Below are 13,769 nucleotides of genomic sequence, written 5' to 3'. Positions count from 1 at the left end.
TGCAAGTGTCTCTGTGGATAAATTTTCCAAAGCGGGATTTCTGGCTCAAAGACTGTGTGCATTTGTAATTTTTATGCATATTGACAAATATTCCCCCTCAGGTGTTAGAGCGATTCACACTCTCTCTAGCAATGGGTAAAAGTTCTGCTGCCTTACAGCCTTACCAACAGAGAGTGTTATCGAACTTTGGTTTCTTGCCAACATGACATGTGAAAAATAGTATCTCAGAGTAGAGAAAATTTGCATTTTCCTGACCACAAGCGAGGCAGGGCAAAGTCCCATGTGTTTAAGGACCATTAGTTTCCTCTGTACTCTCTGGTAACCTCCCTTGTCTAGTATACTTTTGGATTATTGATCTTTTTCCTTCTTTTTTTAATTTTTTTTTTTGAGACAGAGTCCCGCTCTGTTGACCAGGCTGGAGTGCAATGGCATGGTCTCGCTCACTGCAACCTCCAACTCCCAGGTTTAAGCAATTCTCTTGCCTCAGCCTCTCAGTAGCTGGGATTACAGGCAACTGCCACCACGCCCAGCTTATTTATTTATTTATTTTTTTGTATTTTTAGTAGAGACGGGGTTTCGGCATGTTGGTCAGGCTAGTCTCCAACTCCTGACCTCAGGTGATCTGCTCACCTCGGCCTCCCAAAGTGCTGGGATTACAGGCATGAGCCACCACCCCCGGCCAAAATTTTTTTTTTTTTTTTTGGATGGAGTCTTGCTCTGTTGTTCAGGCTAGAGTGCAGTGATGCAATCTCGGCTCATTGCAACCTCTGCCTCCCGGGTTCAAGCCATTCTCATGCCTCAGCCTCCCGAGTAGCTGAGATTACAAGTGCCCGCCACCTCGCCCGGCTAATTTTTGTATTTTTAGTAGAGACGGGGTTTCACCATGTTAGCCAGGCTGGTCTCGAACTCCTGATCTTAGGTGATCTGCCTGCCTCGGCCTCCCAAAGTGCTGGGATTACAGGCGTGAGCCACCGCACCCAGCCTCATCTACCTTTTTTAGCACCTATAGATGATCGCTGTCTGCATCAACGATTTTGCTGGCTTTTGCAACATGGTGATTTTCTAATTCTTTCCTTCTCTTTTTTCTTTGTTTTGAGACAGAGTTTTGCTCTTGTCACCCAGGCTGGGGTGCAGTGGCGCGATCTTGGCTTACTGCAGCCTCCGCCTCCCAGGTGCAAGTGATTCTCCTGCCTCAGCCTCCCGAATAGCTGGGATTACAGGCGCACAACACCATGCCTGGCTGATTTTTGTAATATTAGTAGAGACGGGGTTTCACCATGTTGGTCAGGCTGGTCTCGAACTCCTGACCTCAAGTGATCCACTCACCTTGGCCTCCCACAGTGCTGGCATTACAGGTGTAAGTAAGTAAGTAAGTAAGTAAGTAAGTAAGTAAAAATGCCTGGCCGTTGTTTTTTTTTTTTTTTTTTTTTTTGAGACAGACTCTCACTCTGTTGCCCAGTTGCCCAGGCGGTAGTCCAGTGGTGTGATCTCTGCTCACTGCAGCCTCTGCCTCCTGGGTTCAAGCTATTCTCCTGCCTCAGCCTCTCAAGTAGCTGGGATTACAAGGGTGTGCCATCACACCTGGCTAATTTTTGTATTTTTAGTAGAGACGGGGTTTCACCATGTTGCCCAGGCTGGTCTTGAACCCCTGACCTCTGGTGATCCACCCACCTCAGCCTCCCAAAGTGATTATAGGCATAAGCTACCACGCCCAGATAATTGTTGTATTTTTATTAGAGACAGGGTTTTGCCATGTTGGCCAGCTGGTCTTGAACTCCCAACCTAGGTGATCCTCCCACCTGGGCCTCCCAAAGTGCTGGAATTACAGGCGTAAACCAGCATGCCTGGCCTGTTATTATTTATTTGACCTTTTTTCCATTACTTTTTTTTCTTTGTGGAGATGGAGTTTTGCTATGTTGCCCAGGCTGGTCTTGAACTTCTGGGTTCAAGTAATCCTCCCACCTTGGTCTCCCAAAGTGCTGGGATTACAAGCATGAGCCACCAAGCATGGACTGTTTGAGTTTTTCTTTTTTTTTGAGATGGAGTCTCGCTCTGTCGCCCAGGCTGGAGTGCAGTGGCACGAACTTGGCTCACTGCAAGCTCTGCCTCCTGGTTTCACGCCATTCTCCTGCCTCAGCCTCCCGAGTAGCTGGGACTACAGATGCCTGCCACCATGCCCGGCTAATTTTTTGTATTTTTAGTAGAGACGGGGTTTCACCGTGTTAGCCAGGATGGTCTCGATCTCCTGACCTCGTGATCCACCCACCTCAGCCTCCCAAAGTGCTGGGATTACAGGCGTGAGCCACCACGTCCGGCCTCTTTTTTTAAAAAACTTTTTTTTTTCTTCCATAGGTTATTGGGGAACAGGTGGTGTCTGGTTACATGAGCATGTTTTTAGTGGTGATTTGTGAGATTTTGGTGCACCCATCACCCGAGCAGTATACACTGCACCCTATTTGTAGTCTTTTATCCCTCAGCCCCTTCCCACCCTTCCCCCACTGAATCCCCAAAGCCTATTGTGTCATTCTTACGCCTTTGCATCCTCATAGTTTAGCTCCCACTTATCAGTGAGAACATACGATGTTTGGTTTTCCATTCCTGAGTTACTTCACTTAGAATAATAGTCTCCAAGTCCATCCAGGTTGCTGCGAATGCCATTAATTCATTCCTTTTTATGGCTGAGTAGTATTCCATGGAATATATATCCACAGTTTCTTTATCCACTCGCTGATTGATGGGCATTTGGATTGGGTCCACGTTTTTGCAATGACAAATTTTGCTGCTATAAACATGTATGTGCAAGTATCTTTTTTGTAGAATGACTTCTTTTCCTCTGGGTAGATACCCAGTAGTGGGATTGCTGGATCAAATGGTAGTTCTACTTTTAGTTCCTTGAGGACTCCTCACACTGTTTTCCATAGTGGTTGTACTAGTTTACATTCCCACCAGCTGCGTAGGAGGGTTCCCTGATAACTGCATCCATGCCAACATCTACTGTTTTTTTTGATTTTTTGATTATGGCCATTCTTGCAGGAGTTTAAGGTGGTATCACAATGTGGTTTTGATTTGCATCTCCCTGATCATTAGTGACGTTGAGCATTTTTTCATATGTTTGCTGGTCATTCGTATACCTTCTTTTGAGACATGTCTATTCATGTCCTAAGCCCACTTTTTGATGGGATTATTTGTTTTCTTCTTGTTGATTTGTTGAAATTCATTTTAAATTCTGGGTATTAGTCCTTTGTCAGATGTTTACATTGTGAAGATTTTTTCCCACTCTGTAGGTTGTCTGTTTACTCTACTGACTGTTACTTAGCTCTTTAGTCTAATTAAGTCCCATAAATTTATCTTTGTTTTTATTGCATTTGCCTTTGGGCTCTTGGTCATGAAATCCTTGCCTAAGCCAATGTCTAGAACGGTTTTTCCAATGTTATCTTCCAGAATTTTTATAGTTTCCAGTCTTAGATTTAAGTCCTTCACCCATCTTGAGTTGATTTTTGTATAAGGTGAGAGATGAGGATCCAGTTTCATTCTCCTACATGTGGCTAGCCAATTATCCCGGCGTTACTGTTGAAAAGGGTGTCCTTTCCCCCCTTTTATGTTTTTGTTTGCTTTGCTGAAGACCAGTTGGCTGTTAAGTATTTGGGTTTATGGTCTATGTGCTTTTTTTTTTTTTTTTTTTTTTAGACAGGGTCTTACTCTGTCGCCCAGGCTGGAGTACAGTGGCACGATCTTGGCTCACTGCAACCTCTGCCTCCCGGGTTCAAGCGATTCTCCTGCCTCAGCCTCCCTAATAGCTGAGATTACATGTGCCCGCCACTGCGCCCACCTGATTTTTGTATTTTTAGTAGAGACGGGGTTTCACCATGTTGGCCAGACTGGTCTTGAACTCCTGACCTCAGGTGATCCACCTGCCTTGGCCTCCCAAAGTGCTGGGATTACAGGCTTCAGCCACCAAGCCTGGCCTATGTGCCTATTTTTATACCAGTACCAGAGCACGGCCTATTTGAATGTTTGATTTGCAGTTAGTTGAATCTTCCAATGTGTAACCTGTGGATACAGGGAGGGCCGACTATATGCTATACAACCTCCACCAGATAAAAATATAGAACATCTCAGCCTCCACCTTGCATTTCCAGCCACAAAGTCTTATAATGAATTTTTTTTGAGACAGAGTCTCTCTCTGTCGCCCAAGCTGGAGTGCAGTGGCGCGATCTCGACTCACTGCAAACTCCACCTTCCAGGTTCCAGCCATTCTCCTGCCTCAGCCTCCCAAGTACGTGGGATTATGGGCGCACACCACTATGCCCAGCTAACTTTGTATTTTTAGTAGAGACAGGGTTTCACGATGTTGGCCAGGCTGGTCTCAAACTGCTGACCTCAGGTGATCCGCCAGTCTAGGCCTCCCAAACTGCTGGGATTACAGGTGTGAGCCACCATGCCCAGCTGAATATTTTTGATGGACGACATGGTCTCTGGGCTTGGTCCAGCTACTTCTGGGCATTGGAGAAATGGGTAGGAGGTGGAAATAGGGCTTCTAGTTTCCCTCCCCACAATGAAGACCCCATGGCTGGTCCTGGGACCCTGATGTGACTTGTATTGCCAGCTGGGATTCATTCTTGGGCACTGCCTGCCTAGAAGTCTCATTAATTCTTGCAGGTACTGTCAGGGCTGGGACTCAACCGGCAATTCCAGGCAGACTGGAGCTGCTGCTTCTCCTCTTCTCCCATCCAGGGTCACACCCAGGGCACTGGAAAGTCCCATGAAAAGAGATGGGCTCTGGTTCCTCCAGCTTCGTGATCTTGGGGTGGAGATGTTACAGGAAAGGGGGGTCCTGATCCAGAGTCCAAGAGAGGGTTCCTGGATATCACGCAAGAAAGAATTCAGGGCCTGGCGCGGTGGCTCACGCCTGTAATCCCAGCACTTTGGGAGGCCGAGGCGGGCAGATCACGAGGTCAGGAGTTAGAGACCAGCTTGGCCAATATGGTGAAACCCCATCTCTACTAAAAATACAAAAATTAGCCAGGCGTGGTGGCGCTCGCCTGTAGTCCCAGCTACTCGGGAGGCTGAGGCAAAAGAATCGCTTGAGCCTGGGAGGCGGAGGTTGCAGTCAGTCGAGATCGTGCCACTGAACTCCAGCCTAGGTGACAGAGAGAGACTCCGTCTCAAAAAAAAAAAAAAAAAAAAGAATTCCAGGTGAGTCCGTAAAGTGGAAGCAAATTTGCAAGGAATAAAAGAATGGTTACTCCATAGAGCAGCCTCGAGGGCTGTATTTCTTTTTATTTTTTTTTGAGATGGAGTCTCCATGTTGCCCAGGCTGGAGTGCAGTGGTGTGATCTTGGCTCACTGCAACCTCTGCCACCCGGGATCAAGCAATTCTCTTGCCTCAGCCTCCTGAGTAGCTGGGATCACAGGCATGCGCCACCACGCCCGGCTAATTTTTGTATTTTAAGTAGAGATGGGGTTTCACCATGCTGGCCAGGCTGTTCTTGAACTCCCGACCTCAAGCGATCTGCCAGCTTCGGCCTCCCAAAGTGCTGGGATTACAGGCATGAGCCACCACACTCAGCCTTATTTCTTGATGATATGCTAAACAAGGGGTGGATTATTCCATGCCTCTTGTTTTTAGTCCATATAAAGTAACTTTCTGGCGTTGCCATGGCATTTGTAAACTGTAATGGTGCTGGTGGGAGTGTAGCAGTGAGGACCAGACGTTACTCTCATGGCCATCTTGGTTTTGGTGGGTTTGAGCCAGCTTCTTTACTGCAACCTGTTTTATCAGCAAGGTCTTTATGTATTTTTCTAAATTATTTTTAAAATTTTTATCTTTTTTGAAACAGAGTCTCACAATGTCACCCAGGCTGGAGTGCAGTGGCGCGATCCTGGCACACTGCACTCTCCACCTCCCGGGTTCAAGTAATTCTGCCTCAGCCTCCCGAGTAGCTGGGATTACAGGCGCACGCCACCACACCTGGCTAATTTTTGCATTTTTAGTACAGATGGGGTTTCACCATGTTGGCCAGGCTGGTCTCAAAATCCTGACCTCGTGATCTGCCCACCTCAGCCTCCCAAAGTGATGGGATTACAGGCATGAGCCACCACGCCCGGCGAGGTCTTTATTTTTATTTATTTATTTATTTAATTTATTTGAGATGGAGTCTCACTCTGTCACCCAGGCTGGAGTGCAGTGGGGTGATCTCGGCTCACTGCAACCTCTGCCTCTCGGGTTCGAGCGATTCTCCTGCCTCAGCCTCCAAGTAGTTGAGATTACAGGTGCCCACCACCACGCCCATCTAATTTTCGTATTTTTATTAGAAATCGGGTTTTGCCATGTTTTCCATACTGGTCTCGAACTCCTGACCTCAAGTGATCCGCCCACTTCCGCCTCCCAAACTGTTCGGATTATAGGCATGAGCCACTGCACCCAGCCAGCAAGGTCTTTATGAACTGTATTTTGCGCTGACCTCCTGTCTTATCCTGTGACTAAGAATGCCTTAACCATTTAGGAATGAAGCCTAGCAGGTCTCAGCCTCATTTTACCCAGTTCCTGTTCAAGATGGAGTTGCTCTGGTTCACACGCCTCTGGCAGAGGGGGCACCTACTTCCTCTCTGTGGGCCTCCATTGCCCACCTGTCAAGAGCGGGGAGCGTCCCACTTTGCTGGGTTCGCTGGGAATTATGTGGCTATTATTACCTCTACAACCTTATCTCTCCTGGCTTTAGCAGAAGTTCCTGTTCCCAGCTTTGAAGGCAGTTCTCTCCCCCCGTTTTTTTTTTTTTTTGAGACGGAGTCTCACTGTGTTGCCCAGGCTGGAGTACAGTGGCGCGATCTTGGCTCACTGCAACCTCTGCCTCCCAGGTTCAAGTGATTCTCCCACCTCAGCCTCCCCAGTAGCTGGGACTACAGGCACGTGCCACCACACCGAGCTATTTTAGTATTTTTAGTAGAGACAGGATTTCGCCGTGTTGGCCAGACTGTTCTCGAACTCCTGAACTTGGCCTCCCAAAGTGCTGGGATTACAGGCATGAGCCATCGCGACCGGCCCCTCCACCTGGATTTATGAGGCTTGCTTCGTCTCTCACCACTCAGGCTCATTCTGTGGGACATCCCCCCTCAGATAACACTGGCTACAGCATCCTCTCATTCTCCTACCCCACTCTCTTATGTTGCTCTCAGGACTCTAAGGAGCCTATCTTACAATTTATCTGTTTATTGTGTATCCCATCCTAGAATGCAAAGTCAAGGGAGTTGTTTGCTTTCTTTTTTTTCCTTTTTTCCTTTTTTTTCTGAGACTCAGGCTGGACCACACAATCATTGCTTACTGCAGCCTCTACCTCCGGAGCTGAACCAATCCTGCCAGCCTCAGCCTCCAGAGTAGCTGGGACCACAGGCACATGCCACCATGCCTAGCTAATTGCTTTTTTTTTTTGAGACAAAGTCTCGCTCTGTCGCCCAGGCTGGAGTGCAGTGGCAGAATCTTGGTTCACTGCAACCTCCCCCTCCCGGGTTCAAGCAATCCTCCTACCTCAGCCTCCGGAGTAGCTGGGATTACAGGCATACACTACCACGCCCAGCTAATTTTTGTAGAGACGGGTGTCTTGCTTTGTTGCCAAGGCTGGTCTTGAACTCCTTGGCTCAAGCAATCCTCCTTGCTTGGCCTCCCAAAGTGCTGGGATTACAGGTGTGAGCCACCATAAATGAAGTCACCTTTCTTCACTTGTATAGCCCAGGGCCTTGCACCGAGGAAATATAATGTTGGTTGAATTAGGAAACAAACTTAGGTGGAGTCACTTTCTGAATGCCACACAGCAGGGCTAGCATTAGACTGTTTTCTTTTCCCCTTGCTGTTCTAGGGCCTACCTGGGATGAGAATGCAAAATTTAAGAGAAGGCCAAAGAGCTCAGTCATAAGATAATTGACATTTAAAACATAAAAAGTAGGCCGGGCGTGGTGGCTCACGCCTGTAACCCCAGCACTTTGGGAGGCCAAGGCGGGCGGATCACGAGGTCAGGAGATCGAGACCATCCTGGCTAACACTGTGAAACCCCGTCTCTACTAAATATACAAAAAATTAGCCGGGCGTGGTGGCGAGCACCTGTAGTCCCAGCTACTTGGGAGGCTGAGGCCGGAGAATGGCGTGAACCTGGGAGGCGGAGCTTGCAGTGAGCCGAGACTGCGCCACTGCACTCCAGCCTCAGCGACAGAGCGAGACTCCCGTCTCAAAAAATAATAATAATAAATTTATTTTAAACACAAGATCTGACCCTGAGCTTGCATAACGCATCTCACCTTAATCCCTGTGTTGGCGGATCCTGTCTTTATTTAAAATTGTGATGTTTTGTTCATCATAGATTTATTTTTTCCCATTAATTTGGATATTTAACAAATATTGAATTAGAAGATTATTTATCTTGATGACTGAATTTTTGCTCCCAAGATGTTCACCCTAGTCCGGGCCCTGTTTCTGTCTCTTCTCGTCCTGCAGCACCCGGACAGTCCCTTGAGGAAACTGAGGCACAGAGGAGCGTATGTGTGGGAGGTGTGTGTGTGTGGCGGGGGTTGTGGTGAGCTCTCCTGGGCGGACTGAGCTCCCTGGGCTGGGCCGGGAGCTGACCTTTGCTTATCCACCGCGGTTGAAGCCGCTAATGAAGTCCCCCGCCTTGCAGAGACCTTTCCCAAGGCGGCCGCACCGCCTGCGGGGCAGAGATAGCCGCGGTCACCCCGGCAGCGGTGACCTTTTCCGGCTGGAGGGGACCGGGAGGCGGGAGAGGGCGCGGCGGCCGCGCTGTCTGGCCGGCTTGGGCGGAGGATGTCACCCCAGCGGGTGGGAGCTGGGATCGAACCCCGCCGCGGCCTCCCGCTTCCACCCAACCCCGACGGGGCCATGGGCAGTGGGGAAGGGGGACGCGCGCCCAGTGACGTCATCGAATCCCGAGTCCGGCCTTCGCCGCTGTCGTCACAGAGGGGCTGCGCTGCGTCACTGCATTCCTCCCCTGACGTCAGCGCAAGAGGCCAGAAACTGGCCCACCGAGCGAGAGAGAAGTCTGGAGCGGAGTCTTCCTTTCTCGCCTTTTTAATTTGGTAAGACATGCAAAGTGTACGCAAGAGCGGACTACAACTCCCAATCGGCCTTGCGTGCCGAGCATGCGCACGGCCTCCAGCCAGAGAGCGCGGCAAACCTTTGGTAGATTGACGTCCCTTTAGTCGAACCAGGAGGCCGGTTTTACATCGGCAAACCAATCCCGTCCTACGAGTCCCACCCCTTTATTCTTAACCAGCTGCTTCCCTGCCGGAGTGACGGGCCCGGCTGCCTTTGAGGGTTCAGTTTCTTTTGATGGACATTCATACTGATAAATCAGATCGCCGGGAAGTCCAGAGGGTGTTGAAAAGCGTGCATCGGAACTAATAGTTTAGCGGCAAGGCCTGGCGCCGTCCAATCACTTCTCCGGCCGCCGCCAATCACCCCGGGCCCCGCCCCCCGCGCGTGACGTAACTAGGGTGGGTAGCAACAGTTGCCCCGGTGAGGGAAACGGAGGCGCCATAGCCACGGTAGTCGTGGCGACCAAGCAACCCGGCAACGCGAGTCAACAACAACAACCGCCCGGCCGACCCCCACCCCCACCCCCCAGGCCCGGCCCGGGGACCCCAGCACGTCCCGTCCCCTTCCCAACATCGATTCCGAGACCTCCGAAAAGCCTTTCCGCAGACAGAAGTGGGGAGAAGCGGAGGTAACCAGGGCGGCCCCGGGGTGGCTGGCCGGGCCGGGGTGGGCGGCGGGGCCGGGGCGGTGGGTGTCTCTGTAATCACAGTCCGGGGGGAAGGGGCGGGCGGTCAAAATGGCGGCGGCGACTGTCTGGACCGTGGGGGAGGGGGCCGGGGCCCGGCTGGAACGACACCACCCGCCCCCGTCCCCGCGGCCCGGCCCCCGCGAGGGGCGGGCGCTCGCAGGCCCGCGGCGAGTGGAGGTCGGCAGGCCGGGGCGGGGGGCTTTTATATGTCGGGAGCGCGAAGGGGCGGGCCTGGGGAGGCTGGGCCAATGGGAGCGAGGGAGGTACGAGGCGGGGCCAAGGTGGGTGGGCGGGACCAGGAGGGAAGGTATGGGCGGGGCCGGCTGGGTCTCCCCAACTTCCACCTCGGGAACCAGGGTGGGCAGCCAACACCCGGTCCGCCTTCCAGATCCTTAAGCGACTCCCTTCTTCCTTAAGAGCCTTGCAGTTGTCCCAGGACTCAGAACTTGGACAAGTGCCTGTCCATTTGAGGCCTCAGTTTTCCATCCTGTAAAATGGGGAGAATCATTGACATCGCCCTTTTCCTGCAGTACGGGGACTCCTCATTCCTTCCAGGAATTTCACTTACGGCTTATCTTTGAACCTTTTCCTCGTATCTACCGTTTCTGAATGTGGTTTGATAAAATAACTGTCAGCTAGTCCTGATTTCAACACTGCAGCCCACTCCTAAACCTGCCACCTTCTCTCTGGGAGGAAGCAAAGAGGAAGCAGAGTTTCATGGAGGAGCTAGGAGTCGATTTGGCTTTAGCGTGGAGGATCTGGTTTGCAGAAATCAAAGTCCATGGTAGGGAGGAGTGATCATGAGGGAATGCTTTAGAGGAACAGAAACCTGAGTGCTTTTCTCTGGGCTGCTGTTTGAGACCTGATGTTTCCTGGTTTGAGGTTGCGGGGGGTTGTTCCTGGAGATGGAACGTTTCTGGGTCCTGCCCATCGAGGTCTCCCCTACTGGGAATGGGAGAGCAAATGAAGCCTGAGGAAATTTCTTAGATTTTTTAAACCCGCTTCTCTTGGCCAGACACATGTTTTTGTGTCAAACGAGTGTCAACCGAGTCACATGTCACTGACAAGGTCCCAGCCTCTAGGGCCACGTGGGCAGGAGCGGTCAGAGGGAAGGGGAAGCTATCCATGTTTGTGAGAGGAGAATCTTTGCCACTGCTTTTTAGGGTGACAATATCCTGCCAGCTCGGGGAGGAATTTTTTTTTTAAGTAGCCAGCCAGGCCAAGTCTAGTTGGCTTATTCTCCGTCTTGCTTTTGAGCTTAGTGTCGGTGTGCAAACTGCAGCCATTTCCTTTTAAATCAGTCAATACATTCCAAGGAAAAGGATCATTTCAGGCTTTTTCCCAAGAGTTTGAGATTGGTCTGGTGGGGGTTGGCGGGTCCTAACTTCTCCAGGTACTTTTTCTAGGCCTGGCCCTTTTTAGAGGAGGCAGGGACTCTTTGAAAGTTAGGACAGGTGGAGATTAATTTTCAGTAAAACAAACAAGCTAGAAATGCCAAGTTGCTAGACGGATCATCAGCACTTTTTTTTTTGGAGACGGAGTCTCACTCTGTGGCCAGGCTGGAGTGCAGTGGCTTGATTTTGGCTCACTGCAGCCTCCGCCTCCCGGGTACAAGTGATTCTCCTGCCTCAGTCTCCTGAGTCGCTGGGACTACAGGCGCACGCCATCATGCCCGGCTGATTTTCGTATTTTTAGTAGAGACGGGGTTTCACCATGTTGGTCAGGATGGTCTTGATCTCTTGACCTCGAGATTTACCTGCCTCGGCCTCCCAAAATGCTGGGATTACAGGCGTGAGCCACCGCGCCCGGCTAGCCCTTCTTAAAAAAGCTAACTGAGCAGGCTGGGCGTGGTGGCTCACACCTGTAATCCCAGCACTTTGGGAGGCCGAGGTGGGCGGATCACCTGAGGTCAGGAGTTTGAGACTAGCCGGGCCAACATGGTGAAACCCTGTTTCTAAAAAAATTAGCCAGGCGTGGTGGCACATGCCTGTAATCCCAGCTACTCGGGAGGCTGAGACACAAGAATTGCTTGAGCCTGGGAGGCGGAGGTTGCAGTAAGCTGAGATCACAGGCCACTGCACTCCAGCCTGGGCAACAGAGTGAGACTTGTCTCAAAAAAAAAAAAAAAAAAAAAGCTAACTGAGCAGAAAGTGATATTACCAATTATCTGGTCATGTTGACTGCCTCAGTCACCAGTTACATTTACAGGTGAAGGGCCTGAGGAGTCATTTGACTAGGAAGAGAACACTAGGGTGATTTGAAGCTGACTTGAAACAGTCAGCTTTTCTAGCTGTGTGCTCTTAGGTGAGTTACTTAAGTTTTCTGGGCCTCAGTTTCCCTTCCTTTCATCTAGGGGCAGTAATCCTTGGTAATCCTTTCAATCTCATGTTTCTGTGCTATGGATCCCAGAAAATAATACCTGTTGAATATCAAATACATAGGAATTGCTGAAACTAACTAAATACAAAGTAATTGCTAATGTAGTTATGTTAGCCTCTGCTGTTACGGTGATTGTCACTTCCTGTTCAACCCTCGGAAATACACCGTTGGCTTTTATTTTTATCATTTTGAATCCAGTGAGAGCCCTCGTGGCTTTAAAGGTTGACTTGCTTCTCGCTTGCTGGGCTGTGTGGGTCGATGACAGGGATCCAGGAAGCTGGATACCAGGAATCCAGTTTGTAGTGGGAAAGTCACTCCCCTGGCTGCTGAATGGCTGTTCTCTGGCTTTAGGAGAGTCACTAGAAAGAAAAATCCTGGCCGGGCACAGTGGCTCAATTTGGGTGCTCACTCCCCCAGCACTTTGGGAGGCCAAGGTGGGTGGATCACTTGAGGTAAAGAGTTCGAGACCAGCCTGGCCAACACGGTGAAACCCTGTCTCTACTAAAAATACAAAAAGTAGCCAGGCGTGGTAGCACATGACTGTAGTAGTCCCAGCTATTTAGGAGGCTGAGGCAGAAGAATCCCGTGAACCGGGGAGATGGAAGTTGCAGTGAGCCAAGATCGTGCCACTGCACTCGAGCCTGGGTGACAGAGCAAGACTGTCTCAAAACACACACACAAAATGCTACTTGGGCTCAGGCCCAGACTCAGTCCCAAGCCTTCCAGGAGGCAGCTGGGTGAGCGGGGATATGGACATTGTGGGAACGGTGGGGAGCTTGGAATGGCGTCTCTGGAGCCGAGGTCCTCACCCTTCTCCTCTGTCATGTACCTGAGCATCTCGGGGAAGGGGATGGCCAGGTTGCCCCCCACAGAGATGCTGCCTTCAATAGCAGCTGTACAGGACGTGGTCTTCCTAGGCGAGAAAGACTTTCTCCCACCTGCTTCCCAGGCCTGTTCTGGACCAGAAGGCATTGCCTGGCTCTGTAGCACCAGCCGGCTTCTGGCAGGAGGAGCTTTCTCACACGGTCTCAGCAGTCGATAGACTGGAACCTGCCTTTGATGCTCACTAGCAGTGTGTTCTGGTGCATCATTTATGCTGCCTGGACAGTAAGAGTCAAAACCCCCACTATTTGCCTGTCAGTTTTCTTTTCTTTCTTTTTTTTTTTTTTTTGTTGAGACAGAGTCCTACTCTGTCCCCAGGATGGAGTGCAGTGGCGTGATCTCAGCTCACCACAACCTCCACCTCCCCAGTTCAAGCAATTCTCCTGCCTCAGCCTCCCAAGTAGCTGGGATTACAGATGCCTGCCACCATTCCTGGCTAATTTTTTTTTTTTTTTTGAGACAGAGTCTCACTCTGTCGTCCAGGCTGGAGTGCAGTGGCACGATCTTGGCTCACTGCAACATCCACCTCCCGGGTTCAAGCAATTCTCTTGCCTCAGCCATCCGAGTACCTGGGAATACAGATGCCCGCCACCATGACCGGCTCATTTTGGTTTTGTTTTGGTTTGGTTTATTTGAGACGGAGTTTCTCTCTTGTTGCCCAGGTTGGAATGCAATGGCGCAATCTTGGCTCACCACAACCTCCACCTCCCAGGTTCAAGA

The 13,769-nt window shown here is 50.5% G+C and overlaps 1 protein-coding gene across 3 annotated transcripts in view; it reads left to right on the top strand.

The window, feature by feature from the left end:
- Nucleotides 1-5,995: 5,995 nt before the first annotated feature.
- RFX1 (regulatory factor X1) overlaps nucleotides 5,996-13,769 on the top strand; it is a 48,604-nt gene continuing 40,830 nt past the window's right edge. For 2 of the 3 annotated variants that reach the window (XM_063599955.1, XM_063599956.1), the window contains exon 1: nucleotides 5,996-9,728. The gene's annotated coding sequence lies outside the window, so the exon portion shown is untranslated. The remainder of the gene's footprint in view (nucleotides 9,729-13,769) is intronic. The other variant, XM_055103904.2, reaches the window with a different exon arrangement.

The sequence above is a fragment of the Pan paniscus genome, chromosome 20, assembly GCF_029289425.2.
Source record: "Pan paniscus chromosome 20, NHGRI_mPanPan1-v2.0_pri, whole genome shotgun sequence".
In the NCBI taxonomy this organism is placed as follows: Eukaryota; Metazoa; Chordata; class Mammalia; order Primates; family Hominidae; genus Pan; species Pan paniscus.
The sequence above is the reverse complement of the archived record's forward strand: the minus strand, read 5'-3'. Positions and strand labels throughout refer to the sequence as shown.